This window comes from Gobio gobio, assembly GCF_949357685.1.
Source record: "Gobio gobio genome assembly, chromosome: 4".
In the NCBI taxonomy this organism is placed as follows: Eukaryota; Metazoa; Chordata; class Actinopteri; order Cypriniformes; family Gobionidae; genus Gobio; species Gobio gobio.
The window spans coordinates 3,823,891-3,831,077 of record NC_137100.1 but is presented as its reverse complement, the minus strand read 5'-3'; the positions used below and the strand labels follow the sequence as shown (position 1 = coordinate 3,831,077).

At 41.5% G+C, this 7,187-nt stretch overlaps 1 protein-coding gene across 1 annotated transcript in view; it reads right to left on the bottom strand.

The window, feature by feature from the left end:
- The window catches only part of rnf43 (ring finger protein 43), a gene marked incomplete at its 5' end in the record, with an annotated part of 68,342 nt that overhangs the window by 18,792 nt on the left and 42,363 nt on the right, over positions 1–7,187 (bottom strand). The window lies entirely within an intron of this gene.

The following is a 7,187-nucleotide window of genomic DNA, read 5'->3' as shown; positions in this document are numbered from 1 at the left end:
GCGGGCTCTGTGGTACCTGATGTCATAGATATACATAATAAAGGCTAGATGTCTTATGGCGGAGTCTCTAACGTCATCACCGGCGGCCATCTTGTCACAGGCTCCTGATGTAAGGCGAGTGATCTGAACACAAATACTCTTATCTCACTGAAATCTTGACGGATTTACAAATGATTTGGTTTCTTACAAACGTTATTAACGTGGCTATAATTCTGGATGCTTGAAAAAATTATGAATAATTATTCATAAGTATGCAGTGTCATAACTACATCTCTGACGTTTATAACAAACCAAACAGTTTGAAAATCGGTAGAAAATTGAGCAAGTTATGGTTATTTAAAAAGTGCACGCACCATTAAAACACAATGTTACGAGTGAGCGAGCTGACTGTGACAAGATGGCCGCCAGGTGCGGATGTCGACCTCCATTGGCCAGCAGCGCGGACGAGACATCTAGCCTTTATTATGTATATCTATGGTTATAATTAGTAGTGTTTACATTACTACACTTGGTTTCTATGGCAATGGTGTAGCATTGGTAGGCATACGCCCAAGACAGCCACAGTAATGAGAAGGGGTTTACAGTACAGATGCTGTATTATTTACAACATGACAATATGTGTGTGTTATGAGGCAGCGGCAGAAGCTGGTGTGTGTGGCTTTATTATAGCCGTCTCCGCCGGTCTCCAATGTCTTTCAACATCTGACATGTTTAGGTTTGACGTGGCGTGAGAAAGTGACACAAACCACGAGGTCCGACTGAAATGCGAAGATTTCAAAACACCTTTTACAGATTTTTTTTTGCCGTTCACACTTGCTCGGATTCCGATCGGATTTGCACAACGATTGGATTTGGACTGACCGTCTGAACGGGGCTCGAGCTGTGCATAAGCACGTGTGCACACACATTGTCAGAGCCAAAAGCATTTTTGCACGGCATGTGAGAAATCTTGAGAAACTTGTTAAGTGCGAGTTTAGTGGCCGCAGGTTTGATCTGCAGGGTTAATGAGAGGGTTTTGCTGCACTCGGAGTGTCATGTGACTTCCAGAAGTGTGTGTGTGTGTGTGTGTGTGTGTGTGTGGGGGGGGGGGGGTGCTACCTGGCTGCTTTCAGCTGATTGGCCGGATGAAGCAGGAAGAGGCGGAGCAGCTGATTAACAGCTGATCTGTCCGTGTGTGTGTGTGTGTGTGTGCGCGTATGTATGTGAGTGTGTGTGTGTGTGTGTGAGAGAGAGTGTGTGTGAATGTATGCAAGTGTGTGTGTATGTATGTGAGTGTGTGTTTGTGTAAGAGTGTGTGTGTATGTGAGTGTGTGAATGTGTGTTTGTGTAAGAGAGTGAGTGAGTATGTACGTGTGTGTGTGAGAGAGTGTGTGTATGTATGTGAGTGTGTGTTTGTGTAAGTGTGTGTGTGTGTGTGAGTGTGTGTGTGTGTGTGTGTGTGTGTGTATGTGAGTGTGTGAATGTGTGTTTGTGTAAGAGAGTGAGTGAGTATGTACGTGTGTGTGTGTGTGTGTGTGAGAGAGAGAGAGAGTGTGTGTATGTATGTGAGTGTGTGTTTGTGTAAGAGTGTGTGTGTGTGTGTGTGTGAATGTGTGTGTGTATGTGAGTGAGTGTGTGAATGTGTGTTTGTGTAAGAGAGTGTGTGAGTAATTACGTGTGTGTGAGTGTGTGTGTGTGAGAGTGTGTGAATGTATGCAAGTGTGTGTGAATGTGTGTTTGTGTAAGAGTGTGTGTGAGTATGTACGTGTGTGTGAGAGAGAGTGTGTCAGATTCAGAGGTTCGGAGTGTATCGAATCAGCGAGTCGATTCAGCGGTTCGGAGTGTATTGAATCAGCAAGTTGATTCAGCGGTTCGGAGCGTATGGAATCAGCGAGTCGATTCAGCGGTTCGGAGTGTATCGAATCAGCGAGTCGATTCAGCGGTTCGGAGCGTATCGAATCAGCGAGTTGATTCAGTGGTTCGGAGTGTATCGAATCAGCGAGTTGATTCAGCGGTTCGGAGCGTATCGAATCAGTGAGTCGATTCAGTGGTTCGGAGTGTATCGAATCAGCGAGTTGATTCAGCGGTTCGGAGCGTATCGAATCAGCGAGTCGATTCAGCGGTTCGGAGCGTATCGAATCAGTGAGTCGATTCAGTGGTTTGGAGCGTATCGAATCAGCGAGTCGATTCAGCGGTTCGGAGCATATCGAATCAGCGAGTTGGTTCAGCGGTTCGGAGTGTATCGAATCAGCGAGTCGATTCAGCGGTTCGGAGCGTATCGAATCAGCGAGTCGAATCAGCGAGTCGATTCAGCGGTTCGGAGCGTATCGAATCAGTGAGTCGATTCAGTGGTTCGGAGCGTATCGAATCAGCGAGTCGATTCAGCGGTTCGGAGCGTATCGAATCAGCGAGTCGGTTCAGCAGTTCGGATCGCCAAAGTCATGTGATTTCAGCAGTTTGGTGGTTTGAAACACGATCCGAATCATGATTCATAACGTTTGAATCTTCATGAATCAGTGTTTTGAAATCGGTTATCACTATATAAGTCGTTATTTAGTTTTTTTTGGCGCACCAAAAATATTATCGTCACTTTATAATATTAATATTGAACCACTGTACTCACATGGACTGATTTAAATATGTGTTGTGAAGATGAACGGAGGTCTTATGGGTGTGGAACGGCATGAGGGTGAGGAATAAATCACATTATTTACATTTTTGGGTGAACTAACCCTTTAAAGAACTGTTCTCTATGTGAATATATAGTAAAGTGTAATTTATATCCTGTGATCAAAGCTGAATTTATCATCATTACTCCAGTCCTCAGTGTCACATGATCCTTCACTAATATAAGGATTTGCTCTAAATATGTTGTATATTTTAGAATATATGAAATACAAATGTCACATCATATTATATGAAAGCAGCCTTTCCTACTACAGGTAACACTAAGCGTTTCAAGTCTTGATTGTTTTACGGTTGTGAACGGTTACACTTGACAGGGTAAATTGTGACATCAAGCGCGAGTGACGAGTTGCCAGCGTGGCCTCGGGCTCCGAGTGCAATTAGCCGGTTCTTCCTGTGCTTTCATTCGCCACATGAAAACATTCCTGTTTTGATCCGTATCCTGTTATTCCATAAGACCTGTGAATCCGATCCGATCTACCCAAAGCATTTGAGCACTAACAACCAGGCCCACACAGCCTTTTCACATTTCTCCGCTTACTGTAAGGGAAAATCTGAACGGATATATAATCCTTCAATGTGGCTCATCCAAACATCATTTATAGCTTGAACTATTTATTTTGATTTGAGTCCATCCATCAATTCCACATGATTGTTCATATATAAACTATTTTTGAATGCACTTTCTAGACATTTTTTCAGAAAAATACCTATTGTGTAATATATAAATAATCCTCACATTCCTCCTGCTGGGAAGACAGGCGGCTCTCCAGGGGGATTGTGGGAGTTTTTGCCCAGGCTTGAGATCGGGAGAGGGGAAAGACTGAAATGGGAAATGTCTTTTTCATAGCAAGGTGTGACTTAATCTCCTCTAAGGAGCCTAAATGGCCTGTATGTGCGCTGACGCATGTCTCTGCTTGCTCCCGCTGTGAAAACAACAGAGAATATAGACTGCATCCGAAATCACATTCTCTCTCTCTCGCTCTAGGTGCTTATTATGAATAAGTAATTTACATTTATGCATTTGGCAGACGCTTTTATCCAAAGCGACTTACTGTCAACATGGAGTGAAAGGCCTTGCTCAAGGACACTGGTGATGACCGCTGGGATCGAACCAGCAACCTTCTGCATAACAGTTCCATGGTTTAATCCACTGGACCACCATTATTTCACAACCACTAAAAAAGTATGTTCTATATAGTGTGAGTGTGTAGTATCTGGACGTACTACATCCGCCATTATGTCATTATCATGTGACCTTCCACGGTCATTCACAAATCCTCAAAGGATAGTAAAGGGACCGTCATACTTCAGAATCTCGCCGGAAGTATTTCATCCGGGAACCTTTTGTCTACTCTGTGAATTCGGGCATACTTCTTTTGTCACATGTTTTTCACCTGCTGTATATGTAACGGAGGTCAGCTAGTAATCGCTGTGCGAGTAAACCTCACTCCTCTGATCTCAAGAGAAGCTCTAGCCACTGACGCTAGGGGTTGCAGCCTTTAGCCTCCGTGTTAGAGCATCCGACTCTCATGCCGGCGGACCCGGGTTCGAGTCCCGCTTGGAGAGGGCGGTTCCAATAGGAGTGGTTACATATACAGGGTTTCTGCAGTCAAATTGAAGACTTTTTGAGACCTTTTTAAGACCATTATGAATGAAATTTAAGACCTATAAAAGCAAAAGCAGTCACAAAATTACTTGCAAAGTAAATTAATTTATTCATTAATTTATTTATTTAAACTTGCACTTCCTCATAGCCCAATACCGCCAGGATTGCGCGACTTTTTTTTCCAGATTTTTGAGAGAAAATAGATTTTTTTTTTCATAATTAGGATACCACATTTACCATATTGTGTGTCATGTTAGATGCGCAATAGTCACACATGACAATAGAACAAACAAAATGCATAAATATTGTTTATTTAGGTTAACGAATAATGCAGGATCTCAAAAAAATGCATGTTGATTTTTCTTTGTATTTAGTAATCGCAGAAACATGAAAAACTGGAGGACTATTGGAGGACGGTATTTCAATATCAAATTTTTGTTTTAGACTTCTAATTTGTTACCGGTGTTTTGTTTTGCTCTATCCTCTGTGTTTCCGTGTTCGTCAATACGTCAGGTCAGAGGTCACTCTTCCGCCATTAGTCGATGCGTACAGCCGTCTGTCAGAAGCTAGTTATTTTAGTTTTTGAAGTTATAAATATGGATATTTTCTTACACAAACGCATCGCTTGGCTTCAGAAGGCCTTTATTAACCCCCTGGAGTTTATGATGGATGGATGCACTTCTTTGGGCTTCAAAATCTCGTCCTCCATTCACTGCCATTATAAAGCCAGTGTTTGGGTGTTGCCAGATTGGGTCGACGATTTCCAGCCCAAAAGCTCACTAAAACCCGTCCAATCCAAGAAAAAATTGCCCAATATTTGAACTGCCAAAATAATGTGATATAATTTTATTGCCATGTCAATCAAGGTTGATCAGCACCATTTTATCTCCTTAAAACAAAATAATGATGACAAAATAAAAGAAAAATTCATACATTTCCCAGGAAAACGGGTCAAAACAGGGCAAATACATTTAAATACAGTCATGCATGACTAAAATGTCAAAGTGGAAACTGTCAAAATCACGAAACCAATGACTTTAAAGGGGTCATAGAATGACATTTTTGTACAAGTTAATATGATTCTTTAGTGTCTAAATGAAAAGTTTGTAATATACTTTAATTAAAAATTCTCATTAGTATTGTAAGAAAACACTCATTTTACCTGGTCAAAACCAGCTCAGTTTTCAGCAACTCATTTCAGTGTATGTGACTTTAAATGATAATGAGCTTTGCTGACCCCGCCCCCTCTGCTCTGTGGGGCGTTCGGTTCGACCCGACACAACACCACAACACACGTGGAGTGTTGCCTTGACAACATTTGAGGGTATATTTTCGAGAAATAATGGCAACGGGAGTCTCTGAGGACACATCTGAGCAACCTTATCATTTTGAACCGGAGTCGGACCAGGAACAGATGACGAACGTTTCTGAATGGTTGGTTAACGTCATGTCACTTTGATCTATCTTTGTACTGGCAGAGTAGCGTAGTTGCTATGTGTTTACTGATGTGTTAGTTCATTGACAGATTGATGTTATGTTATAAGATTTTTTTTTTAACATTACTTCTTAATCAGTAACAGACACCGTTATAAACCATGTACAAAAGTAAGCTTAGTGTAGTGTTACCACGTTAACTTTATCACCCGAGTACACAGTTTGTAATAACAAACATAACGCGTTGTTCATTATAAACGTGGGATTATGAATTATATTGAGAACTTCATACACAGAAAGCATGCCGTAATGTAACTTACCCTGTAAACTTTAGCCTCATTCATCGTGAAGTGTGCAAGCGATTTGCAAAGATTAATATAAAGGTTAATAAAACGTTACACTCACATCTCCCTGAGGTGCAGCAGGAACACGATCCTTTTTTCAAGAGCAGCTTATTAGCAAAACCTGCTTTATACTGACGCTCGTTTATAAAGCAGTCTGCTGAGAAATGATTGCGCAAACATTGACGTTGATCGGGGGGAATATTCCCTTCTAAAACAAAACTCAGCAGCCACTGGGTCTTAAACGGTTCGGATTTAGGAACATCAAAATGACTGCTGTGTTCGTTATTACACCCAACAACACAACACCACAATCGCTTAGACGCCATTCTGCTCCAGAGTATCAACAATGGCGGACTGATGACAGCTCGCTCAGGGCGGGTCTGTGTTGAAACGCTGCTGTCAATCAACAATCTTAGGAGGGGCTTAACACCGTGTAACGTCACACGGTCAGACGGCTCGATTTGAGACAGGGGAAAATATATAAGGAGATTAAAAAAAAACACTGGATGTATTTTTATCATTATAGGATGGTTGTGTACAGGCACTGCCAACACACATTTCCATATAATCAACTTGTAAAAGTGCATGTACCATTCTATGACCCCTTTAACCCATGGGAAAACGCATGCATCATTTTCAAATGTCAATAGTAAGAATAAACTCTTTTAAGTGCAAAAAGTGCCCAACATAAGTGATCGTAAAATGTAGGTGTTTGAAAACCGCCAAACTGTCAACAAACCAGCCCAAATTTTGTCCGGTTTTGAATTTGAGTCAAGTCAGTGACCTACACCAGTCACCTACATTTTATAGTCTAATTGGTTAATAACAAACTCAAGTGTGCATGTACTCCATAAAACTGACCCCAAACCAGCCCAAATTTTGTCCACCCGCCCAAGCCCGTTTTTACCCGCACAATGAAATTTAAAACCGCCCAATTGGACGGGAACCCGCCCAATCTGGCAACACTGGAGGCAGGATATTTTAAAAAAAATATAACTCCGATTGTGTTTTTATAAAAAGAAGAAAGTCATACACACCATGGCTTGAGGGATCATTTTCAATTTTGGGTCAAATAACCTTTAAATTGCTCACAAGTGACAGTGAGGACATTTATAACGTTACAAAAAAAAAAATAT